This window comes from Marmota flaviventris, chromosome 11 (assembly GCF_047511675.1).
Source record: "Marmota flaviventris isolate mMarFla1 chromosome 11, mMarFla1.hap1, whole genome shotgun sequence".
Taxonomy (NCBI): Eukaryota; Metazoa; Chordata; class Mammalia; order Rodentia; family Sciuridae; genus Marmota; species Marmota flaviventris.
In genome coordinates this window covers 117961179-117973253 of record NC_092508.1, presented here as the reverse complement: position 1 = coordinate 117973253, position 12075 = coordinate 117961179, and positions in this window count along the sequence as shown.

The window sequence follows — 12075 nt, the reverse complement described above, 5'->3', positions numbered from 1 at the left end:
TACATATACCAAATTTTAAACTCTAGATTGATGATCATGATGGTTTTAAATTTCCTCTATTTGTTGTCTGATTGACATAGCTACCATAGCACTATTTTTAAACATTTTACTTTATTTGCTGCAATCTTTTTTTTTTTTTTTTTGTACCAGTGATTGAACTCAGGGGTGTTTAACCACTGAGCCATATCCTCAACCCTATTTGCTACAAGTTTACTTTTTTCTATACCAAGAAAAAAATACCCAACCACATATTGAAGTGTTTGGGTCTCCTCACCCTGACCCCAGAACTCATGGGAAGTGTCAGTCTCTTTGATTCTTCCAGGGAAAAGCAAACCAATGAAAACTGTTTTTGTCTTATAATATTGCTAGGAACCTTTCAAGGATTTCAGAAAAAGAAGCATTTCTGCCAGTAGAGACTTTGCTTCTATCACTCTGTAGGTGTAAGCACAGGCATTGTGTGCTGAGCACAGAGCCATGTGTTGGATAAAATACATCCTTGATCCATTGCCTGGTTCTCTTCCTTGTTCATGCAGATGCATTCCCACAACCTCATGTCCAAGGTCACTGAGGGAAGAATTGGTATCCAACCAGGATCTGAGACTACTTTTGCCCTCTCCCCCTTTATTACAACCGTAAGGACAGGTGCTTGTAGTTCAGAGGCTGCTTTGGGACATTTTAATTACTACAGAGGCAGGTGAGCAGGGCTGAGCTGTTTGCTACTTGTAGCTTATGGGCAGCATGTCAGGAGCCAAGCAGTCTGGCTGCCAGCAGTTCCCTTCTCAAGGCATTGCTCCTGGCCAGAGATCTTGTATAAATCAACCACTCCCTTATTCTTTTATTTATTTTTTATGGATAATAAATCACCCTGTAATTGTGAGACTTCCTCCCTCATTTCTTCTGTTCCTCCTTCATGTTTAACCTTTTAATGTATCACACATGGTTAATCATTCCTTCGATGTGGCCTCTGAGGTAAAAATTCTCTTGGACATTTGTTACCTCTGATCATCCTACACGTCCTTTCTAGGAAACTGTAACTAGGTGAAGAGAGTGCCAAGGGTATCAAGGGCCCTTAGTCACACTGTGACTGTCCTCTGCTGTTTCCTGAAGATAAAAGAGCCATGGGTGACCACGATCCTCTAGTATTAACTGATACGTACCTTAACTCATGTAGAAACAGTACAGAACATTTTGCCTACCACTTGAATAAACATAGTAAGTAAATGTTGGGTTGAACTTCAGCAAAGAATGACATTTCTGCTCATTCTGAACATGTCAGCCTTCAAATCTTCCTATTTGGTATGGCCTGACATAAATGTTTTCCACATTGAAGAATGCCAACATCATCAAATGTAGTGTCTTGTACATTCCGTTCTGGGTTAGAACACCTGGCTTTTTGGCCTAACAATCTTCATCATTTTATCAGATTTGTTTAATCCCTTCTTTCAAGACTGTAAAACAGGAGAAAATTAGTTTATATTGCCCTCTAGTGATTAATGATGGCAAACCATCATTAGAGGATGTATAGTATTGTTTCATTCTGCATCTGAAGACCATGCATATTTGTGTTCGAGATATAAGATGTATCTGGGTCTCTCTTCTAAAACTCAAGTGTATTTATCCAAATACCTACTGTGTGATTCCATCTGGGGGTCTTTGTGACTCATCTCAAGCTTGAGTGACTCCAGCAAACTTCTCTGCAGAGAGTACTCCTTTCTTCTCTTGTTGTGGCTCAAGACAAAATCCCCAAAGTCATCCTCCACTCCTCCCAGTCTCACACATTCTCCAATTTGTGCTGGTGTCCCTATTTATAAAATAAACGTTTCAGAATTGAATCCTTGTCAGACAGCACCAGTTCTTTCCTGCTGAGTAGAGAAGCTGTTCTTTCTTGCCTGAATTCTAGCCACAGCCTTTTTTTCTGTTCTCCCTGCTTCCAGACATATGCATTGTGAGTCTATTTCCCCTATGTACTGCATTGAGATCTATTTAAAACACACATGCAATAATGTGCCCTTTCTCTTCAAGTCCTCCTAAAGACTTTTCCTTAGGAAAGGGCCCATGTCCTTGCAATGGCTTTCCAGCCCACAGGATCTGTCCTGGCCTTTTCTCTGAACTCACCTCCTGAAACTCTCCCCCTGGCTCTCTGGTGCACTGTAAATGTTTAACAACTGGGTCCCCTGGTGAGAACACACTATGATTTGTAGTGTTTGCCAATTTCCGAGGTGTAAATACTTCAATAATAGCCAATTTCAAGCTACTGATATGTTGTCAACTTGCACACAGATTTCTTTAAACATTTAATTGTCTGCTCCTGTGAGTCAGGCAAGTAGCCCCTAGCATATGACCAATGTCCATGCCAATAACTAGCATCATCCTCACTGCTCCCCTGGCTCCTCCTGGAACACAGCTGGTGGTTTTCTTTTCAGTGTCTTTGCATTGGATGGTCTACTGCTTGAAATACTTTTTCTTTTTTTCTTTTCTGATAATTCTGTAGCTTATTCCTCTTCTTTCTTCCAGTCACTTTATCAGAGACATTTCTTGCTAGTGTATTTAAAGTTACATTTCCTAATCTAACTTCCTGCCATATTTTTCTTTGATATTCAACATAATTTATTTAATACATTTATTTATTGTTATGGGCTGATTGTGTCTTCACATCCTGACCTCATATGTTGGAAATCCTAATTCACAGTACCTCATAATGTGACTGTATTTGGAGACAGAATTTTTAAAGAGTGAATTAAGTTAAAATTAAGTTGATCACAAAGGTAGGCCCTAATCCAGTATGACTTATGTTCTCCTAAGAAGAAAAAAGAATTGACCCAACAACTACATTTTCAGAATTTGTCTTAAGAAAAAAATAACTAAAATATATAAAAAGTTGCATGTGCAAATACATTCATTATAGTATTATGTACAATAAAAGTTGGAAATAAAGCCAGTGTGAATGTCCAAAATATGAAGGAAATGGTTAAATTGACTTATAATGCTTATAGCATATTTTTATGGTGCAGTTTAAAAACAAAGTTTTTGGAAAACTTTATTGGGATAAAAGTGCATGTTAAAAGAATAGAAATGTCAAGCACAATATCAAAGAGGTATATAAAAGTAGAAAAAAACTTTGAAATGAGAAAATTAGGTTATATAAATTAGTTGATATTGGTAAAAATACAGGCAAAATGGATACTTTCATATATTTCTGACAGAAGTAAATAATTGTAAAGTTACTCTGGACATACTTTTAGAAAAATAAACAAAATAAGAAAAGTGAAAAGCAAAAAGAAGAAATCAGGATATAGAGGGATCACTTCGTGAGGACAAAGGAGGAAAGATACCATCTGCAAACCAAGTGGAGTGGCATCATAGAAACAAATCCTACCCCCACCTTGATCTTGGATCTGGGACAACGAAAGAATAAATTTCTCCTGTCAAAGCTACTCAGCATGCGGTACTTTTTCATGGTAGGAACAAACTAAAGGAAAGATCTATGCTTCTCTTTCCCCTACTGAAGATTAGCTACATGAGCCCAAGGGCTTAGTTGATTCAGAATAGTGCTGTGTCCCCAGTACCTAGAATTGATTGACATAGTCACATACTATCCATCAATATTGGTTGAATAAATAATTCGACTGCAACATAAAAGCTAAATATTCCCTATAATACCCACAACCACCACTTGTAGTGTTATTAAAAAGTTACTTATGTTTGTAATTACTATCAAACTGAGACCATAATATATGTCATGATTTTTTTATACTATGTGAAATATCATGTGAAAACTGAGAAAAAAAACCCCACATATTTACAATCCCTCTTTAGTGCCATCTCAAAAAAAAAAAAAAATCACCAGAGATGAAGTTACAGGGTCAAAGACTTTTAACAAACTTAAACCTTTAAAAAATAATGCTTCTTTTTCTGTTGCTAAAAGTAATATCTGACCACACCATTAAAAACTTTATAAAGTATAGACAGGTAAAATACAAAGATGATGTGAAATGAAAACTAACTAAAATATCATTAAGCAGGGTTATTATGGGTCAAGAATCATGAACTTTTTTCTAAAACTGGGGAAAGTAGTTGTCACATGGTTTCTTAAAGGATAGAAGCAGCCAACTATTTCCCTAACTGATTTAAGGTAATTTATGCAGTACTGGTACTGCTATTAAAGAAAAAAAGTTTTGTATTGATATATTAGGATACATTATCCTTACATCATTCTTTGACAACTGGAGAGGGCTTATATTTTTTCTTATGCTTTTATTTAGCATTTTTGAGCTGTTTATGCTACAGGGATCACATCCCACTTGCTGCATGTGTTCAGTCTCCCTAGGAAACTAAAGAGGAAGAGACTGAGAAAGGGAAATTCCTTGTATTCCTTAAATGGGGTGCAACCTTGCACCTGTGAGCTGGGCAACCCTGATTCTTGCTAGTGAACGAATGTGTTTCCTCTCTGAGCAAGTCTAGCTTTTGAGCAGAACAGACATGCAGATGGTGAAGGAGTGCTGTGACATTATAGGAGGGCCAGAGGAGCAGACTCTAGGCCCAGTAGGCCTCCTGAGCAGTCCTGCAGAGCTGGGGGATGTGAGGTGGGGTGGTTATTTGCTATAGAGCCACAGACTCCATATGGTCAGGAAGATGGGGAGTCCTGCCAGGATTGTGGAGATGAAAAGCTCATTGGTCTGTTTGTCCTCCAAAGCACAACACTGGAGTGGAGACAGAAGGACACTGAGCCTGGACCTTGTCACTGCAGCTGCTGTGCAGTGTTCATGAAGCCATGAAGCTTCTGACAAGATCCTGACTCCAGGACCCCAAAGGAAGGAGGCAATGTGGACAGCCCCATCCTCAGTTTTGCCTTGCTCATTGCATAAAAGTGCATCAGATTGGAGGAACCTGATTTCCACTCGGAAATCACATTGAAAGAGAGATCTAGAAGTATAGGGCTTGACCATTCCAGCCTCTTCAGTAAGGAAAGGTGTTGCTATGCTCAGCAGGTTTGTGCCGCTCTGAAATCAAGATGCTGAAACCTAACATCCAGTGTGAGGGTACTAGGAGGGGGTCCTTTGGGAGGCAATTGGATCATGAAGGTGGAGCTCTCATGAATGGGCTTGGTGCTCTTATAAGAGGACCCTAGAGACATCCCCTAGCTCCTTCCACCATGTGAGGATATAGTAAGAAGATGAACAGCTTTAAAACAGAAAATGGGTCCTTATCAGATGCTGAATCCGCTGTTATCTTGATCTTGGATTTCCCAGACTCTAGAATTATGGCACATTTTTGTTGTTTCTAGGCTACTCAGTCTGTGTTTTTTTGTTCATTTTTTAATAATAGCCCAAATAGACTAATGCAGGCATGCTGGAGGACTTGGGGGATGGGCTCTGGAATAGGGCCAAGGTCCGAGGCAAAGACACCAATTGACTCTTAGTGGACATCCCATCCATCCAGCACAGAGGAATTCTTCTGATGAAGAATGTCTAATGTTGCCAGATTATAATAACCTCCAGTTTGTGTTCACCATCTGAGGCTAGGCTGACCCCTAAATTCCTGCACCATCTCCTTAGTGTGTATGCATGTACAAAATTAAACTTTCAAAGTTCCTCCAACCCCATCTGTCTATGAGGCAATGATGAATACAGGAGGTGACTTCTATACAGGGTCTACTCAACATCTGTCTGTTCTAGCTTCCCGGTCATGTGGTTTCAGAGTCATCTCTAGCACTTGATTAACTAACAATTGTATAATCCCCTTAGCCAAGAACCTAGAAACCTCTTGGACATTATCCCAAATGTTTATGTGTCCCTTTCTGGTGAGACTCCAGAATAACCTAGAGATGCCTTGATTTTTTTTTTTTTTTTTTTTTTACAATAACCATCTTGAAAACTAACCTCCCAAACATGAGAAAATAATTTATTAGTTCCAAGAGACTTTCCCTGGAGCATTGTGTCAACTGATCAATGAATTCATACTGCCAGTGCTTTTTTGTGGTGAACCTCTGCAACTCACTAGTGAGTGCTGCTGTCTGAGTAGGGTCCTCCACTTTGGTGCCTATTTCTTGGGTCTCCACTGCAGAAATCAATTGAACTTCCTTGTTGGAAATACAATTTTCCCATTATCAGAGGCTATATTATGTTGACAGGTTACTCTGACCCTGACCCAGGGCAGCTGTGGAAAACCCTGAAGCTCATTTCCTGTTGATCAGGTAAGAGCTAATTTTGGAACTTAAGTCTTTCCATTCACTGTTCAGAGTTGGGAGATAGCCAACACTTAGATAATGCTGTGTTCATTTAGTTCCACTCTAGCTGCTTGGTGATTGCTTGTGGGCATCAAGCACCCTCAGCTATTGCAAAGTGTCTGAGGGACTTTGGAGCAAGGAGGCCCACTGGGACCTGCTGTATGAAAAGTGGGCAGCTGTGAGTCTGCTAAACAACTGTGCATGGCTCACTTGCTCATGTGACCCTAGAGTATTCATCTGTTGCTCTAGGATTCTGAATGCCCTTAGGTTTCATTCCTATTCCCTTTCTCTCTCCATTACAGGCACTATAATAAAATGGTGCTTTTCTTTCTCTCTCTCTCTCTCTCTCTCTCTTTATTTCTTTTTAATTTTGGTACTGGGGATTGAACTTGGGGTCACTTAGCCACAGCCCTCTTTTAATTTTTATTTTGAGAGAGGGTCTTGCTGAATTCTTAAGGCCTCACTAAGTTGCTGAGATTGGTCTCGAATATGCGATCCTCCTGCCTTAGCCTCCCTAGTTGCTGGGATTACAGGTGTGCACCACTGAGCCCTGAAAAAATGGTGCCCTTTGACCATTGTTCAGCCTATTGTTTTCCCAACATCCCCCGATCATTGCATCCTTATACAACAATGTTGCCCTTCATGTGCATGGACTACATAGCCTGTGGATCACTAGTCATCTTTCTGGTATATTTTAGCATTGGATGTGATCCCAACACTCATTATATATTATATAGGGGATGGGCTGTATTGTTGTAATAAAGGAGATAGGATTTTTTTCTAGGCTTAGTGCCCAAGATATGAATTCCTTACTTTATACTATGTGATTTTAACCTCAATGTTTAGTGCAAATACAAGCAACTATTCTAACTTGCTTTTCTAGGAGAAATGACTTATGAGATCAAATGAGATGGTAAGACATGAAAGTGATGTTGAGAGTGTATTTTAGGCAGGGCTTCTCTCCCCAACTGGGAAGTTGGACTGACAGGAGAGGCTGGCAGAGTGAATATATCTGCATCAGTATAGGTGCTTACAGAAATGCATACTGTCCTGAGAAAGTCATGCTGACTGTTTAGTGACAAAGTTTAACAACACAACAAACTTTCCTGAACCCTTCCGTGTATGTGTGGCCCTCCATGAGTCTCTTCATCATCAAGGCTCGTGATGGAGGCTTTCTGAATTCCTGTTTACTTGTCCACCAGATACTAGATGTGGGGAAAATACTGAATTGAGGCTGTCCACTAGGTACTTGCAAATCAACTACATCTCTGTACTGTGATTCATGACAATATGGTCAGACCACCTCACTTAGTGCTACCATGTTCTTGTATAAGTAGTTTTAACAATTAGTTGTAATAAATTCTATAGGAACAATAGCTTCAACATCCCTGTCATTTTCCTGTATTTCCTGATTTTGATTGGGGTCCTGCTGTGATGAATGAGTCCATGATAACTCTTCTAGGACACTCACTGGGCTCCAAGGGACAGCTGAGAAATTACTTATTGTAAAGGTTAACTGATTTAAACATTTAAAGCTATTAAAATAGTGTCTTATATATGGTAATGGCTCAATGGATATCATCACTCACCATCATCACTACCATCATAATAACTATTACCATCATGATTGCCACTATCATATCATCACCATCATAATTTTCATCACCATAATCACCATCATCATCATTACCACCCACCATTATTATCACTATCACCAAAACCATCTCCATTGCCAAAACCATATCCATCCCCATCACCATCATGACTATTACTATCATCACCATCATCATCATCATAACTACAATCATCACCATCACCATTGTAGATATATTTTATTTATTAGTTGTTCAAAACATTACATAGTTCTTGACATATCATATTTCATACATTTGATTCAAGTTGGTTATGAACTCCCATTTTTACCCCGTATACAGATTGCAGAATCACATCGGTTACACATCCACGTTTTTACATACTGTCATACTAGTGTCTGTTGTATTCTGCTGCCCTTCCTATCCTCTACTATCCCCCCTCCCCTCCCCTCCCCTCCCATCTTCTCTCTCTACCCCATCTACTGTAATTCATTTCTCTCTCTTGTTTTTTTTCCCTTTCCCCTCACTTCCTCTTATGTGTAATTTTGTATAACAATGAGGGTCTCCTTCCATTTCCATGCAATTTCCCTTCTCTCTCCCTTTCCCTCCCACCACTCGCCCTGTTTAATGGTAATCTTCTTCTCATGCTCTTCCTCCCTGCTCTGTTCTGAGTTGCCCTCCTTATATCAAAGAAGACATTTGGCATTTATTTTTTAGGGATTGGCTAGCTTCACTTAGCATAATCTGCTCTAATGCCATCCATTTCCCTGCAAATGCCATGATTTTGTCATTTTTTAGTGCAGAGTAATACTCCATTGTGTATAAATGCCACATTTTTTTTTATCCATTCATCTATTGAAGGGCATCTAGGATGGTTCCACAGTCTAGCTATTGTGAATTGTGCTGCTATGAACATCGATGTAGCTGTATCCCTATAGTACGCTTTCTTAAAGTCTTTGGGGAATAATTCAAGAAGGGGAATAGCTGGGTCAAATGGTGGTTCCATTCCCAGATTCCCAGGAATCTCCATACTGCTTTCAAAATGGGCTATACCAATTTGCAGTCCCACCAGCAATGTACAAGTGTATAGTTTTTTTTTTTTTTTTTTTTTTTATTGGTTGTTCAAAACATTGCAAAGCTCATGATATATCATCTTTCATACATTTGACTCAATTTGGTAATGAACTCCCATTTTTACCCCAAACACAAATTGCAGAATCACATCGGTTACACACTCACATTTTTACATAATGGCATATTAGTGACTGTTGTATTCTGCTACTTTTCCTATCCCCTATATCCACCCTCCCCTCCCCTCCCATCTTCGCTCTCTACCTCATCTAATGTTGTTCAATTCTCTCCCTTGTTCCCTCCCCTTTCCCCTCACAACCTCTTATATGTAATTTTGTGTAACATTGAGGGTCTCCTACCATTTCCATATGCTTTCCCTTCTCTCTCCCTTTCTCTCCCCCCACTCGTCTTTGTTTAATGTTAATCTTTTCCTCATGCTCTTCCTCCCTGTTCTGTTCTTAGTTGCTCTCTTTATATCAAAGAAGACATTTGGCATTTGTTTTTTAGGGATTGGCTAGCTTCGCTTAGCATAATCTGCTCTAATGCCATCCATTTCCCTGCAAATTCTATGATTTTGTCATTTTTCAGTGCTGCATAATACTCCATTGTGTATAAATGCCGCATTTTTTTATCCATTCATCTATTGAAGGGCATCTAGGTTGGTTCCACAGTCTTGCTATTGTGAATTGTGCTGCTATGAACATCGATGTAGCAGTGTCCCTGTAGCATGCTCTTTTTAGGTCTTTAGGGAATAGACCGAGAAGGGGAATAGCTGGGTCAAATGGTGGCTCCATTCCCAGCTTTCCAAGAAATCTCCATACTGCTTTCCAAATTGGCTGCACCAATTTGCAGTCCCACCAGCAGTGTACAAGTGTACCCTTTTCCCCACATCCTCGCCAGCACTTGTTGTTGTTTGACTTCATAATGGCTGCCAATCTTACTGGAGTGAGATGGTATCTTAGGGTGGTTTTGATTTGCATTTCTCTGACTGCTAGAGATGGTGAGCATTTTTTCATGTACTTGTTGATTGATTGTATGTCCTCCTCTGTGAAGTGTCTGTTCAGGTCCTTGGCCCATTTGTTGATTGGGTTATTTGTTATCTTATTGTTTAATTTTTTGAGTTCTTTGTATACTCTGGATATTAGGGCTCTATCTGAAGTGAGGGGTAAAAATTTGTTCCCAGGATGTAGGCTCTCTATTTACCTCTCTTATTGTTTCTCTTGCTGAGAAAAAAACTTTTTAGTTTAAGTAAGTCCCATTTGTTTATTCTTGTTATTAACTCTTGGGCTATGGGCATCCTCTTAAGGAATTTGGAGCCCGACCCCACAGTATGTAGATCGTAGCCAACTTTTTCTTCTATCAGACGCAGTGTCTCTGATTTGATATCTATCTCCTTGATCCATTTTGAGTTAACTTTTGTGCATGGCGAGAGAAAGGGATTCAGTTTCATTTTGTTGCATATGGATTTCCAATTTTCCCAGCACCATTTGTTGAAGATGCTACCCTTCCTCCATTGCATGTTTTTGGACCCTTTATCAAATATAAGAAAGTTGTAATTTTGTGGATTGGTTTCTGTGTCCTCTATTCTGTACCATTGGTCCACCTGCCTGTTTTGGTACCATTACCATGCTGTTTTTGTTACTATTGCTTTGTAGTACAGTTTGAACTCTGGTATCACTATACCTCCAGATTCACACTTCCTGCTTAGAATTGCTTTTGCTATTCTGGGTCTTTTATTTTTCCATATGAATTTCATGATTGCTTTATCTATTTCTACAAGAAATGCCATTGGGATTTTGATTGGCATTGCATTAAACCTATAGAGAACTTTGGGTAATATCGCCATTTTGATGATGTTAGTTCTGCCTATCCATGAACAGGGTACATTTTTCCATCTTCTAAGATCTTCTTCTATCTCTCTCTTTAGGGTTCTGTAGTTTTCATTATATAAATCTTTCACCTCTTTTGTTAGGTTGATTCCCAAGTATCTTATTTTCTTTGAGGATATTGTGAATGGAGTGGTTTTCCTCATTTCCATTTCAGAAGTTTTGTTGCTGATATACAGGAATACCTTTGATTTATGTGTGTTGATTTTATATTCTGCCACTTTGCTGAATTCATTTATTAACTCTAGCAGTTTCTTTGTAGACCCGTTGGGGTCTGTTAAATATATTATCATGTCATCCGCAAATAGCGATAATTTAAGTTCTTCTTTTCCTATTTTTATGCCTTTAATTTCTTTTGTCTGTCTAATTTCTCTGGCTAGTATTTCAAGAACTAAATTGAATAGAAGTGGTGATAGAGGGCATCCCTGTCTTGTTCAAGATTTTAGAGGGAATGCCTTCAGTTTTTCTCCATATAGGATGATGCTAGCCTGAGGTTTAGCATATATAGCTTTTACAATGTTGAGGTAAGTTCCTGCTATCCCTAATTTTTCTAGTGTTTTGAACATAAAGGGATGCTGTACTTTGTCGAATGCTTTTTCTGCATCTATCAAGATGATCATATGGTTCTTGTCTTTAAGTCTATTGATGTGGTGAATAGCATTTATTGATTTCCATATATTGAACCAGCCTTGCATCCCAGGGATGAATCCTACTTGATCATGGTGCACAATTTTTTTGATATGCTTTTGTATTCGATTCACCAGGATTTTATTGAGAATTTTTGCATCCAAGTTCATTAGAGAGATTGGTATGTAGTTTTCTTTCTTTGAAGTGTCTTTGTCTGGTTTTGGGATCAGGGTGACGTTGGCCTCATAGAATGAATTTGGAAGAGCTCCTTCTTTTTCTATTTCTTGAAATAGCTTGAAAAGTATTGGTATTAATTCTTCTTTGAAGGTTTTGTAGAACTCAGCTTTTTTTGGTTGGTAGTCTTTTGATGGCTTCTTCTATTTATTCCTTTGTTATTGGTCTGTTTAAATTGTGTGTGTCTTCCTGACTCAATCTGGGCAGATCGTATGACTTAAGAAATTTATCGATATCTTCACTATCTTGTATTTTATTGGAATATAGGGTTTCAAAATACTTTCTAATTATCTTCTGTATTTCTGTATTGTCTGTTGTGATATTGCCTTTTTCATCCCATATGTTAGTAATTTGAGTTCTCTCTCTTCTTCTCTTCATTAGCATGGCTAAGGGCCTGTCGATCTTATTTATTTTTTCAAAGAACCAACTTTTAGTTTTA